The sequence below is a fragment of the Oreochromis aureus genome, linkage group 11, assembly GCF_013358895.1.
Source record: "Oreochromis aureus strain Israel breed Guangdong linkage group 11, ZZ_aureus, whole genome shotgun sequence".
Lineage (NCBI taxonomy): Eukaryota > Metazoa > Chordata > Actinopteri > Cichliformes > Cichlidae > Oreochromis > Oreochromis aureus.
The window spans coordinates 5,487,453-5,511,235 of record NC_052952.1 but is presented as its reverse complement, the minus strand read 5'-3'; the positions used below and the strand labels follow the sequence as shown (position 1 = coordinate 5,511,235).

The following is a 23,783-nucleotide window of genomic DNA, read 5'->3' as shown; positions in this document are numbered from 1 at the left end:
AATCTCTCTTTGTCCTTCAGCGGGAGATAAAAGCTGAGTAACCATCAAACGCACAAGGTTACCACCTGTGATGGTGAGGCAGAACAAAGGGGCACACATTATTGTGTGTGAGTGGAAAACAGCCACTGCAAACTGCATTAAGAGGTCAGTGTATCGTAAAACGTTAACCACAACTGTGCTCAGTGTCGTCTGTTACTGGCAGTAAAAGGACTCTACAACGTAAACGCAGACGCAGCTAAGTGATGTCGAATCATTTCAAAATCTATGTTTATGTTTTTTTCCCCCAAAAGAAAAAATGTAAAATGTCGTCACAAAGACAGAGCTGGGAGACACAGGGCCTCAGTCACAAATATGTGAGACTGAATCAGCCAGAAAAGGCAGAACTTTCTAAAGTGTTTCCTCTGGAGTGGTTAAAAAAAGCTCTAACTGCAATACTCACGACTTTTTAATGAATGTGTTTAAAAAAAGTAACACACAAAAAAACCACTTACAGATTACAAATGTGATAACAATCGCAGTGTCAGACTGCCTGGACGTTTAAGAAAGTGAAAGTGTAGTAATCTCTGTTTTTTAATCTTTATAACATCCAATTTGAACCTTTGACAAGTAAATCCAAATAACATTTCAAATGCACATTAATGCATGTTATGTTTTAGATTTACAGAAAAAAAACTACCCAAAGGTTTTTAAGAACAAGTTAATATCGACTGAAGAAGGACCAAAGATGCAAGAGGAAATTACTGTGTCGATAACTGATCACACATTATGAAGGAAAGTGATGAACAGGATTTGTCATGTGGAAAAAGACACTCATAATCTATGGTAGACTAATCTGCGTGGATTTACAGCAGTTCTGTAACAGCTCACCTTTAATAAACGGCTTGAGATCAGATTTTCCAACCCGATATTTAAATTCAGCATTTTTTTAGTGACAATTCGGTGATAGCACTCATCTGCTTATGCCTCACATACCCTAGTAAGGCCTGCCAAAGGTCTCTGCGAGCACTGAGGAATTCCAAGTAGCTATGGATGTGAGATTCATCACGTAGTTGCCACCCAGTTATTTGGATCATTCCCGATGGGATATAGTTTACTGTCTATACTGTGAGTGCATTTGGTGTGAAATTTAGAGAAACAAAAAAAACCTTTAAAACAAAAAAACTCTTATTAAGGACATCTCATTACAATATGTAACATTTTGTTTGCTGTTGTTCTTGGATAAAATATTTGTTTCATGATTGTTTCTGACTAAAAATGAGAGGAAAACATATATTACTCTTTTTGAACTTTACTTTAACATTACACAAAAGCAAAGTTCTCAAAAAATAATGCTGATGGTCTGATCAGACCAACAATAGTAAAAAATAAGAGCTACTTATTTATGCCACATGCTGTATTCATTTCTTTCAAGCTCTCAATTTTTAAGCAACATGTTTGACTTGTTTTTGTTGTACTTTGTATTATTTTTAATCCTCACCGTGTGTGCTTCGAAGTTCCTCATCTGAGTCAGGCCATCGGTTTCTACTCAAATATTCTGAGCTCGTTTTCTAACGGCATCATCGTCTCCATCTTGCTAACATGAAACGCAAAGTTGCATCACATGGATGATTTTCTCTTTTGTTTAGAGAAACTCAACATCAAAGGTTTCTTTGTAATAGAGCAAAAAAATAAAACAACAGCCCAACAAAAATACAGATTTTTATTTCGAACGGCCATCATTATTATCCTAAGTGAGTAAGCAACCACAATTATGTAGTGTCTGGCCAGTGTTGGAGTTCTGCTGGCAAAAGTTTACTTTCTTAATACTTCACTGTATGAAAGCTGAAACTCAAGGACACAAATACATTCGTGGAAAGAATGCCAAAACTGCTAACCACACATTCAACTCAGGCCAGAAATATGGAATTATTTAACTTGCAAAGCCGATAACATATACTACCAAGCTGCCCATGGAGAACGCAGCAAATAAGACGATTAAAGATAGAAAAGTAAAGTTTCTTGTGCTTTCACATTGTTTTACACTCTGAAGATAATTTACAAAGTGTAAGCAGAGAGTACGAGCGTGCAGTGTAGTGAAATGAACTCAGATAAACATTCTCAAGCACACACAGAAAAATTCTCAGCAAACCTCCGATGAGTATTCTCCAGCGAGGAACTCCCATCTTTTGTGTCCCGCGTCTAGCATGACATGACAGTGTGCGCGTGTGAATTCCATTCCAAGGCTAAAAATAGAACATCTGTTTCCCATAGTTCCGGGTGCCTACACGGGAGCCTATAGACCACGGCCATCCTTCAAAAATGATCTGTGAGCGTAACCTTCTGTGGGACCTTTTAGCTGCAGGCGATCCTTCAGAGCCCTCTGCTCTCCTCTGGGGCTGGATTTCAGCTCAGTGACCTATGACCTCTTCATAAAGAAGCCCTTTGGAGCATGACAAAGAGCCTGACCGACCAGCTGTCCCTCTAAACCACCATAATCACGTGTCTGTCAGCAAGCGCTCACTCAACATGTATATCACAGACACGAATGCATTCATAGGAGATGGGAGCTTAAAGTATCTACACAAGCTGCTCTGGAGCACACTTTTTTTTGGAATAAATTTATTACTGTTGCCATTCTCTTTAGTCCCACACATATAAACTGCCGCTCAAATAAAGCCTAAAAGTATATGTTAACACATTATAACCAAAGTCTTTTTGCTTTTTCAGTTAAAAAATTTTAAAAAATCAAAATTGAAGACGGTCACTCCAGAGCAACTCTCAAAGCCACAGTGAAGTAATCACGTCCATGAATAGAGCTGTGGTCAAATATACTAACGTGTTGCACTATTTACAGAGAGCGCAATCACAGACTCTAAGTGGTGGGAAATCTGAGATTTTGGCGACTTAACCTGCTTCATAAATATTCTTCATAGCAAAGAATATTTAAATCACGCGCACAAATTGATTTTTCTGTGCAGAAAAATGTATTTTTTGCATTTGATGTTGAAATGAACTGTGAGTGCATCAGTGAGTGTTCAGAAAACAGGGCAGCTTTTGCAAATCACCCGTAAAACTAACCACACCTGCGAGCGCTATTTGGGGATTCCATTAAAGCGCTATTTTACCCCGTTTAGTAAATCTGTCATAAACGTCATAATTCTGACAGTCTTTGAAAATACCCAGATCACAGTGCTAGAAGCCTCTATTCTCAGACACCCAGGGATGTAATAATGTATCCCATCTGATCACAAAAGTCATACATAATCCAGTGTAACAGTACATTATTGCAGGGTCTTCACCTTATAATATAATGCGCTTTGAGGAGACTCAGTTTGTGATTCAGTGCTACATAAATAAAACTGAGTTGAATTGAATTAACAATGACATGAAAGGAAACGTGTTCTTGACATGTTTGTCAAGTAAAGACTAAATTCGGCCTGTCTTTGCAACGACACTAACCAGAGTTTCCAGCAACCACAGACGTGCACCTTCTAAGTGCAAGTACCAGCGGCAGCATAGATAGAGACAGCAGTGTTTGTTGGGAGTGACGGTGTAACAGTGCAGGTTAAAGAAAGCAATGTTTTACTTCATCGCTTGTGATGACAACAAAACACTGCTGTACGTAATGAATGTGCGACGCATCTATCTAGCTCGATGGCGCATTAACAGTCAATGAGCAGGAACGTTTCACCCAGAGCGAACTTCAAACTCAAACCACAACGCCTCGGCAGAGGAGTGTAATTGTCTCTTAAGTGGCCCGGTCCTTTTTGTTTTGACCTTTGCGTTGAGTGCACGTAAAGTAGTGAAAAATGTCACAGCTGCCTAAGTGCAGTAATCAAAGCGACTGACATTTCCACACTCAAGTCAAATGTGTTTCTCAGCACCAGCTCCATCAGTAACACTGGGACACCACACACACACACACACACACACACACACACACACACACACACACACACACACACACACACACACACACAGAAACAAATAAATTCTGTCTGACTAAAAGTGCAACTGTGAATATCTATATTAATATGCATATCTTTAAGATGTTAGCACTGATGTGAGTAGCACTTTTGCTGTGTTTATATGAGTGGGCCCATACTTTCAAAGTGTTTCCACTTCAAATTAAAGCCACGTGCTACGCAAAAGTAGAAATTATAGCATAACACTTTGTTTTTACTCCATTAAACAAACCGTCAGTGGCGCTGCGTGTTTGCATGAGCAGCCCTTTATTGATTTTGTGGCATGTTTTCCTGTTTGCACACGACAACCAGGCAGTTTTGCTAACTTTCCAATGAAACCGGCATAGCGTGCCTTTACAGCAGACCCATCACACTATGTTCTACTTTTATTCTTGGCCTATAATGGCTTTTCATGATAAAGTGATCAAAATAAACCTTTTTTTTAAGTCCCTAATTATCTTACTCTGAGCAATCCTCAGCATTTTAACTTTTGTCTCTTTAAAGCTACCATTACTCAAACCAGAAGATTAAGCCAACGTTCTTCTAACGGGCTGTCCTCTGGCTTCACCTCAGCAATCAGAATATGCTACTCATAGGCACCATCTCCTCCACCTGCAGGTGCGGAGGTTCCAAACTCCAACCAAAAACCATCCTGTCTCATACTGATTGGCAATTTTTTAAATCAATAAAAAAAAAATCGGGTCCAGAACATGACAAAAAAAACATCTGCAGGAACAAAGATCACAGCAGGGCATGTCTGTTTAGTAGATGTTACACTTTTTGCCTGAATATGGTGGATAAGGTCTTTCAAACAACAATTGTCTGTATATGCTTCGCTATCGTTCCATGACACAAAGGCACTGAAAGGCCGGATGATGTGAAGAACCTGTGCTGTCAGGAAATACCAAAGGTTACATATCTCCCTGTGTCATCACTCACAGCTGCTTTTACATGTACAAATTCAGCTTGCAGCACTTGCAGCTTTGCTATGAGCAACATGTGACAAGCCATTTAATCTCACATACAGCTTATATTCTTATATTCTGACTCCTCAGCACTGCCTTTTATAAATTAAAAAACCTTTCCTTTTAGCTTTAGCCTAGCTGAAAATCCAGCTTCATCAGTGCTCTGCTGACTAACGAGTCCTCTGAGAATTGGCGTGAACAAATAAATATGATGCTGGTTAGCTGCTGATGGGCTCAAAAAAAAGAAAATGTAGCCACTGTTGTTTTGAGATTTTTCTCTAGTAAAGCAAGAAAAAGTGCAGATAACTTTCTTACATAACCAAGTGTTTAGAGCAGTCTAAAGCCTGAGCTTTTGCCTCACAGGGATTACGTGTACACACACTGACCTCATTAATGGACATTTTTACCATGGGTCATCCCATGTCAGCTCACTAAATGCTTCCAGCCTGCCTGTCTCTGATTTCCCTGAAGAAATTACAGGGTGACGATACAATTTTGAATTCTTCAAATAAGAAACCTGTCAAATTTTAGTTTTCCATTGTTATTTTCCTCATAAAAATCTTTTTGTGATGAAGTTGGGGTCATTTTGATAGCATCAATTTTTGTGCTTCCATAGTCAAGACTATACTGGATTAGCGGTTCATACATAAGTTAGCCTAGTGCATAAGACACACATTACAGAATAGATTTTCTGTCACAATTATTAGACTACACATTCTGAAGCAGCAAAAAATATGATATCATTTATGATACAATATCATAAATTTTGGATATGTTGCTATCAGACAGCAAATCGTCCTATAAAAGTCAAATAGAAATTGTTAGATGAAGATGTCATTCTATTGGAATATTATAATAGACTTGCATGAGTTTCACACTATAGATTATATCTCATATATAGGACATATATCTGTGTTAAAAATTGAAATTGTTCTTTCTACTGTCCCTCAAATATGCTAGTGCAGATTGTGCTATCTAACTTTCAAGCAAAATCAAGCGTTGAGAAATTTTATACTAAACTTTTATATACATATATATTTTTTATATTCTTTTATATTGAAATTTGTAATTTGTTCAGAAATGATCAGGCTGGAAATGTTTCTGAAAATTTAGGAAATTGATATGTTTGATGAACATCTGTTGTTATAACAATATATATACTATTGTAACAGAGAGAGAGAGACCACCATTCACATTTATAGCCAATTCTGTCCCAACATATATGTGTAGGGACCTTGAGAGGCACGGAGACAACATTCAAGCTCGAGATAGGAAGGCCCCAGACAGACGGTGGATTCAAACTCAAGACTTTTAATAACTTTTTATACCATCTAAGAATCTTTTTTATATTCAAACCTAAAGTGAGCACTGAATTAGTATTTGAGGTCTTAAGCAAAAAAACTCACTCCTTGATACAGTCTCCTGGTTTTGAATATGGACTCCTAGGTTCAACAAAGTAAGAGCAATCCAGACAGGAAAAACATCCAGCTGCCTTCCTAAGTGTCTGTCTGTTCTCTTATCTCTGTATATTTCTCACTTAAATTACTTTTTTCTCTTTCTCCCTGCCTCTGGCCATAAATCAACAGTTACATAAACTGCCTTCAAGTTAGTTTCCACCAGTGCTAGATGAGACTCCCTTAAGTACAAAACAGGATGTTATAGAAGCCTGGCTTGTACAGTTCAGCTGAGCATGTGTGTAGCAGAATTAAACTTCTCCAGGTTTTTCGGCGGATGTGGGCATAAACACATCGCTCAAACGTCTCTGTGTGAGTGTGGGCTCGGTTGCTAGAACACGAGACGGGAGAAGGGTCGACTTTTTCCATGATATAACCGCATTAAATCAGCTGAGACCAAACACATAAATACACGCGAGCTTGGAGAGGCTACATTTACGCTCACCTGGGTCCAGCGATAACATTCTCATTCATGTGCGCTGAACAGAAACAGAGCCAGTGATGTGCGCACAACCAACTGCCAAACTCTACTCCTGTCACACACCTGCAACCACACACACACACACACACACGCTTGCGTACACACTGTGTACGCTTGCAAACTCGCACTTTTACACAGGTGATGCAGCTGATGTGTGCACAGAGCTCTGTAGCTGCAGAGCAGATGAAGCACATCAGCAGCCTCAGAAATAAACAGCTTCAACTAATCTCTAATATTGCGCTGTCTGCTAAAGTATTGTTTAGATTTAAAGTAAAAAAATTGCATTTAGTATGCCTGGGTTCCTTAAAGTAGATGAGTATTTATCATTGGATGACATATTTTATGTACATTGGTAGAAAAAGAGCATTCCTGCCTCAGTTTTGGGGACATTTGGCCCTTTTTGATTTAGAAACAGACAGAAAACCGTTTTACAGTTTTGCTATCAGATGCAGTTAATCACTGTTTTCACGCAGCCACTCACACGGAACAATGAATAAAACTGCGATCTGGGCTTGAATTTGATTTTTCAGTCATATACTGCTAGCTTTCTCTGTATTTTAATATGTGTCTCCTCTCTGCAAACATGCTTTCATACTGCCAACACTCCCAGCTTGTTGAACAGATATGAAGACAGATATCATTTCTTTCTGTCACTTGACTCATGCGGCCCATTTTGCAACAAGGTGAGACCCTCAGGCTTACAGGACATTTGGGACTGCTTAACATGGATGCTGTACTTAAAGTAGAGCAACGTATGCCTCCAACTGTAGCTTGCACAAATTATTACGTGGCAAAATTCATTCAATTCCAATGCTTTTGAGGTCAGTCCAGGAATAATCTCCAGCTGAAAGGGGGCATAAAAAGGAGCGACTTACATCTGTACTGTTTATTTGCCTAAACCATCTTATCTAATAACATTCACAGATAACAAAATCTTCTTTTTAAATGGACCATTTATGGTATTCTACAAAGGCCACACTTTAAACGCAGTACACATAATTAGGTGAGTGCTAATTTGTGCCCTAATATTCTGTACAGAGACGGACATTTCATTAGATGACACTTTAGATACAGTGACAGAAACCTGTTACATGTTTTTGGCCGATCTCCACTTCATTCATTTGGGAGGAGGGAGGCACTGCTGAGGAAAGGATGAGAGGAAGAGATAAAGTCTTGCAGTTTAAGAGAAGCGGCGAGAGAGACAGAGGGAGGGAGGAGGACTGAGGAGTGGATCCAAACCACTTGTTATCCGCATTTCCCTTTCTTTCCACCCTATTTGGGCTAAATACTAGCTGGCATGCTTTTGTGAGAGGCATGCAGGGAGGTGGGGGGTGTCTGGTGGTAAAAAGGGGAGGGGTGTTCTCAAGCTTGTCAAGAAAAGTCAGCAAAAAAAAGAAGAAAGAAATAAACTCCTCTAGAAAAAAAAGCTCTTCCATCTTTCCATTATTGATTTGTTTTTAAAAAACAACCATTTGTGTAGTGCATTTCTCTGAGGCTTTCCCATCCCCTCTGAGGGGGGCAGGTGGCAGCTGCTCTGCCCCCCCACCACTTCCCCGCCTCTGACTCTCTGGCAGACAGAGTACGAAGCTCCAGCCCACACTACTGCCTCTAACATTAGCAAAGCTTTGAAGAAAAAGCCATGTGGAGCTCCACACACGGCCCCATGTAATGTTCACACTCTCCTTCCTTCTCTCTTCTATCTGTGCACTCACTTCCTGCAAGGGCTTCGAAAACAGATCCGCCTGCGTTTGCTGCAAAAGAAAGCAACTAGTCTTCGAGAGCCGACCCTGAGTGGGGATCTCCCTCGAAACCCTCGAACATCACCCGGCATTTCTGTACTTAATACATTCCGAAGTTTAGACTGAAAGGCGACCAAAAAAGCACTCTTGACACACACACACAGTGTCATTTGCCACTTCCCTTTTGCACGAGTACATGTTTTAAGTACACGAAACGAAAGCCATCCTTGATCCAGCTTTAACTTCACTGCACGCTGTTCCAGAAGCAACCGCTGGCTGATAAAGCACACAATACACACACACAAAAGAGAAAACACAGGAAGCTTACCTCACTTTGTAGCAATGTACAAGCTGTTCAGCAGTCCATCACCCAGCACTTTCTCTCTAGACTAACTTTGTGGCACTAGCAGCAGCAGCAGCAGCAGAGGAGGAGGAGGAGGAGGAGGAGGAGGAGGAGAAGCAACAGGCGAGAATAAAAGAAAGCACCAGAGAAAACAAATATGAAGCAAGAACGAGAGAGAGGGGAGGGGGGGAGAACAGTCGAGAGGGGGTAGGAGGAGAAGAGTGACTGAGAGAGTGAAGCAGAGCTGACGGTGACTGACTCCCAGACTCTCCTAGTCTGAGAAGGTTTATTCAAAGCCCACAAACTAATTGCTTCTCAGACTGCTTGCCTGCCTCCCAGGCCTGACGTCAGCAGTCACATGACCTTGCTGTGGTGTGGAGGGGAAATGAAAAGGGGAGGGCAGACAGAGAGTCACAGAGGGAGAAATAAAGACAGAGAAAAAGACATAGGGAGAGAGAGTGCGAGAAGGAGAAGCCGGTGTTGCCTTGGTAACAGGAATACTGCACCACAATGATTTCAATAGGTCATCTGACACACAAACGCACGCACACACACACACACAAACGCACGCACGCACGCACACACAGACACAGATTCTTAGTGTTAAAACACAGACTCATGATGAGGAGCTGGAGCGAAGGAAGAGGTAAGAGAGAAAAGGAGAAGTGGAATAAAAAAGTTTCTGTTTCTCCAAATCTTATTCAAAAAATGTGTTGCAAAAAAGAATCACCACTTCACCCGCCCTTACAGTGCCCGCCTGTAAAGCTCAAGTTTTAAACCTTCCATACATGTTGGCTTCCAGAGTTAACCGTTGACTTCTGTTGTTTATGCTCAAACGTCTAACAATACTCAATTTCTGCAGGACCCCAGTGATCTATTCAAGACATGACTAATAAAATAAGTGTGTGAAAGAGAATAAATTACTAATATATCCACATAAACCAGGTTTCATTACTTTAGGGAAGAAGGGACAACAACAGCTGAGTTTCAGTTGTGTCTCTGTTTTAATGTCATTATATTATAATGACGTTAAGCTGTAGATACACAAAAGCTCCGTGTTTCATTGGAGACACTACATGCACTAGAGTTAATGAGGCACATCAGCCTGATTCTTTCAGGTAGCAGTGTTTGGTTGAAATGTGCCACAAATTTCCTTCTACAGGAAATAACCCACCATCACAGGACTGAATGACTACAGACCTGTTGCCTTGACGTCTGTGGTCATGAAATCCTTTGAACGACTGGTGTTAGACCATCTGAAGGACATTACAGGCCACCAGCTGGACCCTCTGCAGTTTGCCTACCGGGCAAACAGGTCGGTGGATGATGCAGTGAATATGGGGCTGCATTACATCCTGCAACACCTCGACCGCCCGGGAACTTATGCCAGGATCCTGTTTGTGGACTTTAGTTCAGCTTTTAACACCATCGTGCCTGAACTTCTCTCTTCAAACTCTCCCAGCTCAGCGTGTCTCCAGCTACCTGTCAGTGGATCACCAGCTTGACAGACAGAAAGCAACAAGTGAGGCTGGGGAGATCACCTCTGAAACTCGGTCCCTCAGTATTGGTGCCCCTCAAGGATGTGTCCTCTCACCACTACTGTTCTCCCTCTACACTAATGACTGCACCTCCAAGAACTCGGCTGTAAAACTCCTAAAGTTTGCAGATGACACCACCGTCATTGGCCTCATTCAGGATGGTGATGAGTCTGCATACTGGCAGGAAGTTGAGCGGCTGGTACTCTGGTGCAGTCAGCACAATCTGGAGCTGAACACTCTTAAAACTGTAGAGATGACAGTGGACTTCAGGAGACATCCTCAACTCTGCCCCCCTCATCATATCAGACAGCCCTGTGTCGACTGTGGGGATCTTCAAGTTCCTGGGTACCACCATCTCCCAGGATCTGAAGTGGGAGACCAACATCAACTCCATCCTCAAAAAGACCCAGCAGAGGATGTACTTCCTGAGACAACTGGGGAAGTACAGTCTTCCACAGGAGCTGCTGATCCAGTTCTACACTGCAGTCATTGAGTCTGTCCTGTGCTCCTCCATCACAGTCTGGTATGGTGCAGCCACTAAACAGGACAGGTGCAGACTGCAGCGGACTGTACGGGCAGCAGAAAGGATCATCGGCGCCCCTGCCCTCCATCCAGGATCTGTACCTCTCAAGAACCAGGAAGCGGGCAGGGAAAATCATCACAGACCCCTCACACCCTGGACACAGACTTTTGATCTGCTGCCCTCTGGCAGACGGTACAGAAGCCTGCAGACCAGGACCACCCGACACAGGAACAGTTTCTTTCCCCTCGCCATCTCCCTTCTAAACAGTTGACCTGTCACACTGCTCCCACTGCCAGACTACAACTGCACCTTATATACATTCTGTAGTATTCATTCCACCTCATTTAATTTCTGTGTTTTATGTATATACGTTTAGATTAGTTATTTATAGTTGGTTTACACAGCTATGTGTATGCATGTGTAACGTATATATAGATACGTGTGTGTGTGGGTGCGTGTGTGTGTGTGTGTGTGTGTGTGTCTGTGTGTGATTTACATTGCTGTGCTCGAGAGCCACCATCTACCGGAACCAAATTCCTTGTATTTGTCTGCACATATACTTGGCCAATAAACACGATTCTGATTCTGATTCTGATTCTGATAACACACTGATACTGAAGTGGATTTAAGGTGGAGACTTGTAGGAGAAAACTGATGCCACTCACACATGAGGGGTTAATTTTGAACGTTTTAGTCAGCAGCTTGTTAGCCAGACATAAGAGCAGGGAAATGGCTCTGTGCAGACATAACAAAATCCATGTGTAAACATCTGTACAGTTCAGTAATTTATGAGTGCGAATATGGAAGACAAAGGCTCTAGGACGGTTCTGGTCCCAGCAAAAAAACACAGACTTTATACAGGAGATGGATGTTACTTTGGGTCTGCCAAACTTAGACAGGGTGGAAGTGCCTTAAACCTGCTTTCTTTCTAATGGCCAACAGGAGGTGTATCTTTTGACTGCTGAAACTAGTCCCCCATCCAAGGCACACAGCTGTTCAAAACTTCTGCTTATAGGAGGCAGCCAATCAGAGGTGTTAAATTAAAGGGATGGCAAAGGGAGCTAAAACAGCTTGTTTCAGAAAATGAATGGTCTGAGGGGGTGAAATAAAGCCATGTACAATATATATTTGGATTGTTTTGAATTTACTGTAGTTGAAAAATAGAAATATACAGCTAGAATCAAGAAATTACCTAAAAAGGACCTTTCTGACAAAGTGAAGCAGGCTAACAGATTTCACAGATCACAAATCATTCCACGATATAAAGAAAGACAAGAACATCCTATTGATATACTCTGACATGAACTTAAAGGCTTTCTTTCTAAAAACTGCATTTTGTATTTACTCAAGTTCTCTTTCACTAATATTAAAATTGTTTGAGGTGTCAAATGTACAAAAAAAGTTATCATGAAGGGGGCAAATACTTTTTGCAGCACTGTAGGTGCAAGTATGTTTTTCTTTTTGTACTAGCAATTGTAGCATTAGCATTACATACTCATCTGTTGAAGGGTCATTACACTACCATTTCCAAAATGTTGTTTGCATTGTATTAAGTGTAACTGGGCCAGAGCCCAGTACGAGACAGCAGGACAAAAAAATGGCCAAAGAACCTCCTTGTCCCCCCTCCCTCCCTCCCTACACTCATCCAGTCTGTGAGTATGAACAGCTATGGCATGATAACATCATTTGAATAGCATCTGCTGGCCAGTTGAATGGAGTGCATTGGGGCCCAGAACAGGGTGGGGAAGCGTGGAGGGTGGGGGTGAGGTCAGCCAAGAGAAAAGCACCCCCGGCTTGAACTACTGTGAATAAGGTTATGTATGAATGAGTCAGAGGCACAGAGAAAGAGACGAAAGAAAGAAAAACAGGGTGAAGAGAAGCTACAGAGTGCAAGGAAAAGTCATTCGGAGAGAGAATTTAGAGAGACTGTCAGGTTGGTAAAGTGATTGAGAGACGTATTAGACTAAAGTCTGAGTCCTGGGATTAGTGGGCTGGCTGGTGATGCCTTAAGGTGAATGCAAAGTCTTTCAGAATACGATTTAGCAAAGGAGGTGGGAGAAAATGGTATTTATTATAACCGCTGACGGATGATGATGACTGCTGTGAAGTATTTTTTAATGCAGGAGATAAATAAACATGCTGCAGTAAAATTGTATCATCCAGGAAGAAAAAATGCAGACAGTACCATATAATGGAGTGGCCACTTGAAGCTTGCACTAAAGCTAATCAATCCCCAAAGATCTGGATTTCAAATCCAACTAGCATAACACATGGCTTGGGTCTCTATAGCGAATATAGCCCATCTAAATAACTGGATTGTGTGCGTGTGTTATAGGCATCATATGAGTCTGGACCTGTTGTCCGTATTCACAATGTTGGCACCTTTTAAAGTTTAAAATAATTACCTAAAAATAATATTGTGCACTAAATTATTAACAAGAACCTGCGTCCAAGCTCAGGACAATTTGGAGAGATGTGGTGACAAAAAACCACAGAAACTCAAAGACATTTGACGACATCAAGCAAAGTATGTGGGACCCAGGATACCTTTTCCCAACTTCGCTGACTGAGTTCTATAATAATTTGCGAAAGAATGGTTTTCTCTTAGGAGCTCAGTGAATTCCAGCCTGGTACTGTGACAGTATGCCATTTGTTAAATTTCCTTGTTACTAAATATTCCACAGTCAACTGTTAGTGCTATTATAACAAAGCTGGGGACAACGACAACTCAGCCACAAAGTGGTAGGCCACGTAAAATCACAGAGCAGGGTCTGTGGATGCTGACACCCATAGCGCACAGAGGTTGCTGACTCTCTGCAGAGTCAATCACTAAAAACATCAAGAACAGTGTGTAGAGAGCTTCATGGAATGGGTTTCCATGTCCGAGCAGCTTCATCCAAGCCTTAGATCACCAAGAGCAATGCGAAGCATTTAATGTAAAGCACACTGCCACTGGACTCTAGAGCAGTGGAGATGTGTTCTTTGGAGTGATGCGTCACATTTCTCCATCTGGCTATCCAATGGATGAGTCTGGGTTTGGCGGTTGCCAGGAGAATGGTACTTGTTTGACTGCACTGTGACAAGCTTGGTGGAGGGGGGATTATGGTGTGGTGTTGTATTTAAGGAGTCAGACCCCTTAGTTCCAGTGAAAGGAACTCTTAATGTCTTGGTATGCATTAAGCATACCAAGACATTCTGAACACATTAATGCGCTCAACTTTGTGGGAACAGTGTGGAGATGGCCCCTTCCTGTTCTAACATGACTATGCACTATTGCACAAAGCAAGCCCCATAAAGACATGGATGAGAGATGGATGAGCAAGTCTGGTGTGGAAGAACTTGACAGGCCCACACAGAGTCCTGACCTCAACCTGGTAGAACACCTTTGGGATGAATAAGGGTAGAGACTCCGAGCCAGGCCTCTTGTCCAACATTGGTGTCTGACCCCACCAATGTTGGACAAGGAAGAACGGTCAAATATTCCCATAAGCACACTCCTAAACCTTGTGGAAAGCCTTTCTGGAGTAGTTGAAGCTGTTATAGCTGCAAAGGGTGGGCCGAAATCATGTTAAACCCTATGGATTAAGAATGTCATGTCACTCAAGTGTGTGAGGAACTTTTGGCTATATAGTGTATCTATTGTACTGTATATAGCGCTGTGGAAACACTTTATGTATAAAATTCCAGAAAACAGATACTGCAGACCACCTGGTGCGGCTGCTTTCAAAGCAGCACTTCTACACTCGCAACCAGTTTCTGGGTATTTGTGTGTGTGCGTGTGGTGTGTATGTTGTGTGTGGATAACAGGCACTAGAGAGAATTCCTTCCTCCTGAAGACTCAGGAAGCAACAGCCTGGGCGGAAGAGAAAACAACAACTCTTTCCAAGGCAAACCCTTCAGAAGTTCTTCCTCTGGAAACGGAAACAGTCCCTGCACACTGTGTCAGTGTTTCAAACACATTTCTAAATAACTCCATTACTGTTTACAATGTGTTTCTAAAATCAGCTGAAGGCATTAAAAAAACTAAGGTTAGAAACAATGAAATTTCCTGAATTGGCAAATCAACCAAAACAAGCAATGCATGAATGCATTCTTATGGGTGGGTTGAAGTTTAGGTGATGTTAATATCAGCAGCTGGGCTGGAGGTATTACATAACAACAGCTTATAAAATGGATAATCAGCAGGTCAGCTGAGGAAGGCCCATGACTGTCAACAAGGTTTTGAGTTGTACTGGGGCATTAGTGTTTGATTACTCACTATATTACAGATCTATTTCTGTGCTACCAATAACAGAGAGAACATTGATTATTGCAGAAAAATCTGTCAGGGCACTTGGTGTCTGGAACATTTGATTTGGTGTGAAATCATTTTAAAACAAAGTTTATAACAAAGGACAATAAAACAGTAAATTTTATTCTGACTGTGGTACTATTTCTGCACTGATCTTTACAGTGAGTAATTGCGATTAAAGCTTGCGATGCACGCAATGTGAGTGGTTCGACAAAAATAAACAGCAATTCAATAGCATAAAGACAGAGACCTATGGCTGCAAAATGGCCTATTTTTATACTTAACATATACCAGTAATATTAATAAAAGCATTAGAGAGAGTTTAGCAAGAAGGTTCCAGGACACTCTGCAATCTAGCTGGCAGTTAAGAACATTATCTACTAACCATATATTATATATGGACTGGCATTGTGCACAGTGTGCAAACCCTGTCAAACAGAACTTGGAGGAGAAAAAAAATGAAAAGATTTTCCTTCATAAGAATTACTTTCACATATCCTGATATGAACTTTGCCCTTGTTTAAGATGAACATTCAATACTATGATCTCAAATATGTACGACATGAAATAAGGAAAATATTATTGTTTTCTTTTAGGATTTCTGGTGAAATTCTAGCATGGGGTAAATAAATGGTGATTTCTCATGAACTGTTGCTCCACCCTTATCAAGAACTGCTTGGAACAGCATGAAGCATTTCTGTCACTGCATGTCAGATACTGCTAATTGGGATTACAGATAATGTGGCATTGCACAATTGCAAGTCTCGCATTTCTGTGCAAGTTCCAACTGCAACACACACGTATTGGAATCAGCAGAAACCTGGCTGGCAGAGCAGCAAGTGAAATAATCTCCCACACACCATATGGTTATGAATGTAACAATGCACTGTCCTAAGAGGAGACAGAAGACATCCACATGCCCACCACCAACCATATAAATGTGCAGTCATGCAGAAAATCCCATTGGGAAAAATGGCCTCTAAAAAAACGAAAAGAAACCGGCAAGGAGGTCACTTGACTGCAAATCCTCCTTCATCCTATAGCAGTTGGAGCCAGGGAGTCTGGCATATACAGTATATACACAAAGCTGTTCTTATAGCTTTCCATTATTGCCATACGTTCAATTCACAAATCTCACTGCACTGAGTAGAACCACTAATCAAAAGCAAATCTCTGCCTTGTGTGTTATGCAACTGCAACACAAGGGGAGGGCAGACTGATGCGCCTCGCTGAACAGGCTAATCCAACATATCACACTGTTTGCCAAAGCACATGACAACAGCAACTCAGAGGTCTGCGTAGTGCAACAAAACACATATGGTAATGCATATTCATTTAATATAAAACATCAGTTGAAGGAGAAAATGATTTGTGCACAAAGTTAAAAAGAACTTAAAAGAGATAAAAACATAAATTCGTGTCTTTGAGATTGATTAGCTGCAACATTGAAATGATTCATAGCATTAAGACTGTTAGTACATTTCTTTTGCAGACGTTGTTTATATGATGACAGGTATCGGACTGGGAACAGACCCTACACGTGGACACTGACAGTCAGACAGTAGAACACAGTGAACAAGTGAGTACATACAGATGATAACACACAGGAAAAAGGCAAACTGGGAATAGAGCAGTGTCACTAGGCAACAAATGAAAGTGGCTATAGCCATGCTAGCTGCTGTGTGAGCCTGCGTTTGGGCACAATTCAGCTAAACGGTAACATTAACATTAATATGAGGATCTGGGTGGTAAGAACAACATGGCACCCTTTTATTTGTAATTTCCAAGAATGAGACATTAGGAGCAATAGACGTTTCAACAAATTGTTGTCAGAGTGGCTAGAAATGTATCAGAAAGCGTAGAAAGAAAAATGTTACAATTAATTTGTCTAATTTTATTAATGTCAGATGTCACTAAGTAATGAACTACTACAAATACACAAAAGTATTAACTAATTTAGGCTAATCAAGTGGTATCATGGAAATACTGTATCAATAATCACAGACAGAGTAAGATTATAATTCTCTTTTCTTTCCATTCTGTAGAAACTATGAATATACAGCAACCAACCAAATGGGAACTGAAATGTTCCACAGCTTAAACTGCATGTCATTCATTCATCTGATCCAATAGACAACAGTGAGAGTACTAACAGGGGCTAGAAAGAGAGATGTTATGAATTTCTCGTCATCGGCTTCCTGTTAAATCCTGAACTGAACTTAAATCCTTTTTCTTACATATGAAGTCCTGAATAAAGAGGGCCCATCATATCTCATAGTACCGTATTATCTAAGGTGACAGTCATGCAGGCCTAGAGACTGGTCAGTGAACCCCTGGTAGGAAAAAATGTGATTGCAGGAGGTTGCTTGTGTTTTCTAGGTGAAACTGATTGCAAAGAGGTATACTGTGCTTAGGGCTGCCACAAACGATTATTTTGATAGTCGACTAGTCACCGATTATTTTTGCGATTAGTCGACTAATCAGATCATGCATCCATTGAACGTAAAACATACAGCTTATTGCACCAGCATGCATCTGCTCTTATATAACTATCATTATCTTACAGCTTTAAGTGTTTAAGGTATGTGCTAACTAAAAATAAAGACAAGATGATAGTTTATTGAATTTAAATGAAATTTGCAGATTGTTTTGGAGGAGTTTAATAAGCGCAGCCGTCTGCTCCTTGCTATCTAAAATATAACAGGACACCGGAGTATATTCTCGAGCATCTCACACTTCTCATAATCAGTCGTCTGCTTGACGTTTATTGCTTGTAAAACTATAACTTTAATCTCAGACAAACCGATTTTCAGGAACAAATAAAATACTGAAAAAGCCAAACAATAACATTTTTAAGTTATCTGTAAAAAATGGTAAATGGCCTGTATTTATATAGCGCCTTTATGGTCCCTAAGGACCCCAAATCATATCAGTCATTCACCCATTCACACAAATTCATACACTGGTGACTTATATATCATGGAACCAAAGACGGCGGTGGGTTTGAAAAAATACGGGCAGTCCGGTGTTCTCACCGGCTCTAAAAAGCTATCGAGCTGGTGGGTAACATTTTTAAGGGTGCTTTTGAAAATATGGTGACTTCTAGGGCTAAATCATCGTTAGAAAACCTCGAGTACTTATGTGCGATCTCATTTCCAAATGACAACGGTTTGAAAATTGTGATTTGATCCGGGGACGAGTCTGCATGAAAACAAGCGTCACTCTTCCTGCTCAAATGACATGGGAGAGCCTTATACCCGTGATACAGAAGCTGTGCTGTGATGCTCAAATTGGTGGGTAACGGAGAACATCAGGGATCGAGAAAGTAACAGGAGAAAATTTGTGCCGGTCAACCACCCAAACATGAAAATATGTGATGTCTTGATAAACTAAGCAGAAATATTTGAGGTTTACTCATCACCTGACCAAAGATATATCCTGCCTGAAAAAATGATCAAACTAGACCAGGGTGCCCAATCCCAGTCCTCGAGAGCTACTGCCCTGCAGAAAGAATAATGTTCCAGCAACCTGAATCAAATGAATGGCTAGTTATCAGGCCTTTGCCAGACTTGATGGCAAACTGAATTGGTAATCCAACTATTTGATTCAGCTGTGTTGGATGGGCATCTAAAAGCTGCAGGACAGTAGCCTCATGAATTCTGGGACAGCTACACAGTGCCGTCCGCAACTATTTTTTCTTGTTGCACTACCTGCTCTATACACGCAGTGTCGAGCAACGGTGGAGACAGAATTTCAAGCAGTACAACATTTTGCGGCAACCACAAAATGTGAGGCATTTATTGTTTTTATTTTTATTTAGTGTTTTTTTGTTCAGTTTCAAGTTCCGTTGATTGCAATAAATATTTATATTGGAAAAGAAAATCGTGAGAGAACTGATCTCAATTCTAGGCAAAAAAATCGTGATTCTCATCTTATGCAAAATCTGCAGCCCTAGTGTCTTCATAAACTGAGCAGATATTTGAGGTTTACGCGTTTATTTTGTGACCCAGAAAGAATAATAAGAGTAACATTTAAATTGCCGCCATTGTTGGAAACTGAGCAGGGTCGAATTCTGGGACAGTTTCTTCTTTTCGGGTTTAATAGCTGGCATCCTTGTGCACGCAGTGCTGCCATCTTCTGTTTCAGTCCGTTATTACACTCTTAAATCCTACTACTTATTCCTGCGTCTTTTGCGATCTTACAAAGCTTCAAACGACGTGTCGACTATTAAATTAGTCATCGACGATTTTGATAGTCGACGTAATCGTGACTAATCGACTAATCGTGGCAGCCCTAACTGTGCTAAATCCTTCACAGCTGCTTTGGTCAGTAGCAGATTGGCGCAGTTCCCTGTGGTCTGCATGGAAGACATTGACTTGTCTGCAAACACTAGCCAACCATTTGCTAAGCAGTTGCGAAACTGTTTGATGGAAACTAGAAACTGAGACCGCTGGGCTTCAAACTAAAAGTTGTGCAATACCACTGAAACCAACATCTTTTAGAATCTGCGACTTTTACTTTGAAGGTGAACTGTCTTCGTTTTTGGTTTACACTGCACTTTTTCAAGTTTCCACTTGGTTAACAATCTGCAAGCAACCAAAGCAGTTACAACAGTGACAGCCAGCAACTGTTCGCTAACTGGTTGGAGAATATGTATTTTTCCGTAGTGACTGGAGGTTGCCAATCAGCCTCCTGCCCCATGTGACTAAAGCCTAACTAGAGCACTTGTGGCTCTTAGAGTTTCCAGAAGTTGAATGGGAGGCAGACCCTTAAGCTATGGGGCTTCCCTGCAGTGTAACTAGCTCTCAATTTGTGCTCACACGACAGACACCCCCTCTAATTTGAGCTGAAGCAGAAAAATGACTCTGTCTTCTCTCCTCATATTCATTAATCATATTAATTGTGTATGAGTCAAATGTGTCTATATTTCATCACAGTCCAGAGGGGTGAGAAGATTGTTACTTACAGAATGGATTTATTTAATTCTATTTATAGCTAAAGAGGTGGGCTGTGAAGAAACAGGAAATTTTCAGTGAAAGAAAGGTTTGTTATACAATCTGCAAAGTGTCTCAAGAGTTACTCAACAGCATTACTACCCACTCTTTCCTAAATGATTCAGAAGGCTGAAGACAAGACTGATGACCAGTCTGTCCCATCCCATTGTTTTTTATGGCAGATGGCAGGCTGGATGCAGAGAAAGGATTAAGCAGAGCCCACTGTCTCAGTCTCTCTCTTATCAGAACACAGCAGGTTGGGAGCCAGAAGCAAGAAAAAGCAACATCACCACCTCCCCTATGAGTCACTCACTGGTCCCCTGCTCACTATTACTTAGAGCCAGCACGCACACAATGAATACAAACACACACCCAGCATACAAACACACACTCCCACAACTGCAACAATCTTACAGAAATAGAGCCGCTGGGTTTGCATACAGATGACTGTCTGCTGGGGAGAAGGGAACAGACAGATGCAGCTCTCCAATCAAATGTCAGACTCGATCAAATTCAAGAAGGAAGCTCAAAGCAGCAGAAGATATTTTGGCATTTTGATTTTGATTTCTATTCACCCAGAACTTCCAGTGAGTCACGCAGAATTTTTTTTCCAACTTTGGACAAACACAAAAGGGTTGATGTAAAATAGCTAATGCTGTAAATAGACTGATTGCACTGCAGCGTGCACAGAGTGTTATCCACTTTCCCATTTAATTCTCACCTGTGCGTATCTAAACTTTCAATTTAGATACACACAAAGAGTTCACATGGCTTTTCTGTCCAAAACAGCTAACTGTGATTGCTTCCACTGATAAAATATCTGTAAACTGAAATCGAAATTCAGTGACACCCCACCTCCCCTTTTAGATTTTAGATTAGCGAAAGCCATAAGAGGTTCCACTGACTCCAAGTGACCTCAAGCATGAGTGGGAGAGGCACAGTTGCTGGCTGTCCTTGTTTTTTGCAGTAGACCTCTTATATGGACAAGCTGCAGCTGTCTGTAACTGTGAGAGACACGCATGTGTGTGTGTGTGTGTGTGTACGCGTGCGTGTGTCTGGGTGTGTGGCTAACAACTAAGACTGAACATGTGTGTAAAGACCAAAGGATGTTCGGCCCATTTATCTCTTTTAATGTTAGGAACATAAAACACACACACATGCACATATTTGTCCCTGTCTTATGAGTAGCTGTGTGTATGTGTGACTGTGTAACGGCCCTTGTTCAGAGGGGGATCTGGGGGCCTGGGAACTGTGTCGAAATCACACTGGGCTTCCTCTGGCTCATCTTGGAGTCATGGGAATCAACACTGACTAAAAACAACAGGGCTCATGCATGCTGCAGAGTGACAACTCCACATTTCACCAATTCAGACTGGACACGGGAAACTATCTTCAAAAGGAAAAGGAAAGAGAAATCTCTTCTTTATAATGATGTGTGCCCCCAATGTAGCTCATTTCAACAACTGTTAGTACTGGAACATTTATATATTTTGTGGGTATCTGTGTCAATGTTCCCAGAAAGAAAAAAACACACACACTAGGTTACTTCTAATGCCAACTGAGGATACCACAGTTTCACATTAAAAGCTTTCAGTATGGTCAAACACAAGATGACTTGTGTACCAAAGTACTCACAGAAAATTCTATGTGTTAATCATAGACTGTATAAAAGACAGACATGTCTTAAACCTGAATTCTTTGAAGTGGCGAGCAGATGGGCGACTCCCTTGACTGTAGAGAAATTTGCTGTATTCCTCATTTTCACAATCATAGCTACTCCTCACTTGTCACAACAGGTTTAAAAACACCTAAATCGTGATGACGAAAATGCCAGTGGCTATGTCTCTATATTATGTACAGTCTATTTTCACTTAGCTTTTTCAGTTACACTGCTTTCACTATGGCCTTTTGACCCAAGTCAACAGGGCTTCATAAAAAATGATCAGGGCTACACCTAGAATGATGTTCCTGGTCTGTGACCTGTAGACTCAAAATGATCAGATCTTATTTTAAAAGACTGAAAGCGCCGCTAACTGCCACTACTTTCAGCAATTTCCTTCTGGTTGAAAACTGAACAATAGATTGCTCAGTAATTATGAAAACTTGTGTTTTTTTAAAAACACAAACCTCAATGAAGCATTTAATTTAATAACACTTAATCGGCTTAGTGTGCCACAGTGTTCTTTGCCTGTTATAAAAATCTATATTTGTATAGTTGAAATGCAGACAAAAGGTTGTTACAAACACCAGTGAGCAATGTGTTCCTCCTGATTACCCCACAGGTTCACAGTGTACCCTGGTTTGCTTTATCACTCTTTAAAGGACTACCTTTCATGTTGGAGATGTGACAATATTAATGTGGAAAGAAACCAGTGGCTACTTTTTTGTATTTTTGTGCTAACCTTTAGTGTCTTCTTCTGTGCGTACAGGGTAACGTCTTGATTTTAGAGCACAGACTTGGTCAGATCTGCAAAAAAACGGACAAACAAAAAAACAGGGAAAATAGTTAAACAAGACTAAGAGTCAGCAGAAGCCTATTAACTCACCAAGACACCCATTCATTAATATGATTTATTATCTGTACAAGAATATTACTGTACAACATTTGTGTGAAAATAAAGTTTTCATGTGAGTGCACATAGTCAGGTGGAAACCAAGTGCATCCCATGATTCAGCAGCTTGTAGCTGCAATAACTCAAAGTAATCTTTAGTAGGACTCTGTCAGTCTCACACTGTTGTGAAGAAATTCAGGCCCACTTTTCTTTATAGCAATGCTATAGTTAATTGAGGTTTGCAGGCGCTTGTTTATGCACAGAGCTCCCGTTTTCTAGTGGGGAAAATCTAATATAACTACTGTACATTTCAGAAGGAAATAGTCGAATTAACTTGGAATTATTGGAATTAAGCTTGGTCAGTAGGTCTGATATATTTAGAACAGAGCAGGAGAAAAAAACTGGAAAAATACCAAAGCTGAAATCTTAGTTTTGAACAGCAAATCCTTCTAAATCTAAAAGTAAGGACAGGCCCAGCTGTGTGCTGATTACTTGAAAACTGAACAATCTGTCTACACTGTCATTAAGCCTCCAGATTATTAAAAGAAAAATGAGAAAAGAATAGAAATGATCCTTTTTTTAAGACGTCAAAGACTGTCTGAGTACAACGTGCAATGAGGAGTGAATGGAGACTGAAAAAAAATGACAATGGAGGACTTCAGTTCATCATTATGCTTTTTACCACAGAGATGAGCCATCTTATAATAACTACCCTTCAATTCCAGGCGTCGTTTCTGGACACCGAGCTGCATGACCTTCTCTTTGCAAGCGCAAAGTGTTTGTCTCAGCTTCAACAATGAAAGCTGATGCCATTAAAGCTTTTTCCTGTTGGGCGGCTGCAGGGGAAAGTGTGAGGAAAGCTACCTTCCGTGTTGCAGCGGCTGAGGGAACAGAACAGCTCCTGAGGTTCCTGTCCTCTCTCCCCAGGCTTTCTCAAACAACACAATTTTGGCACAGCA

General features: G+C 40.9%; 1 protein-coding gene across 4 annotated transcripts in view; it reads right to left on the bottom strand.

The window, feature by feature from the left end:
• Window positions 1-23,783, bottom strand: part of LOC116328654 (neurocalcin-delta A) — a 63,623-nt gene that overhangs the window by 26,078 nt on the left and 13,762 nt on the right. For 2 of the 4 annotated variants that reach the window (XM_031750483.2, XM_031750485.2), the window contains one exon: window positions 22,675-22,739. The exons of 1 other annotated variant lie outside the window; for it this stretch is intronic. The gene's annotated coding sequence lies outside the window, so the exon portion shown is untranslated. Of the gene's footprint in view, window positions 1-8,911; window positions 9,163-22,674; window positions 22,740-23,783 lie in introns of those variants that run through there. One more of the 4 variants, XM_031750481.2, reaches the window with a different exon arrangement.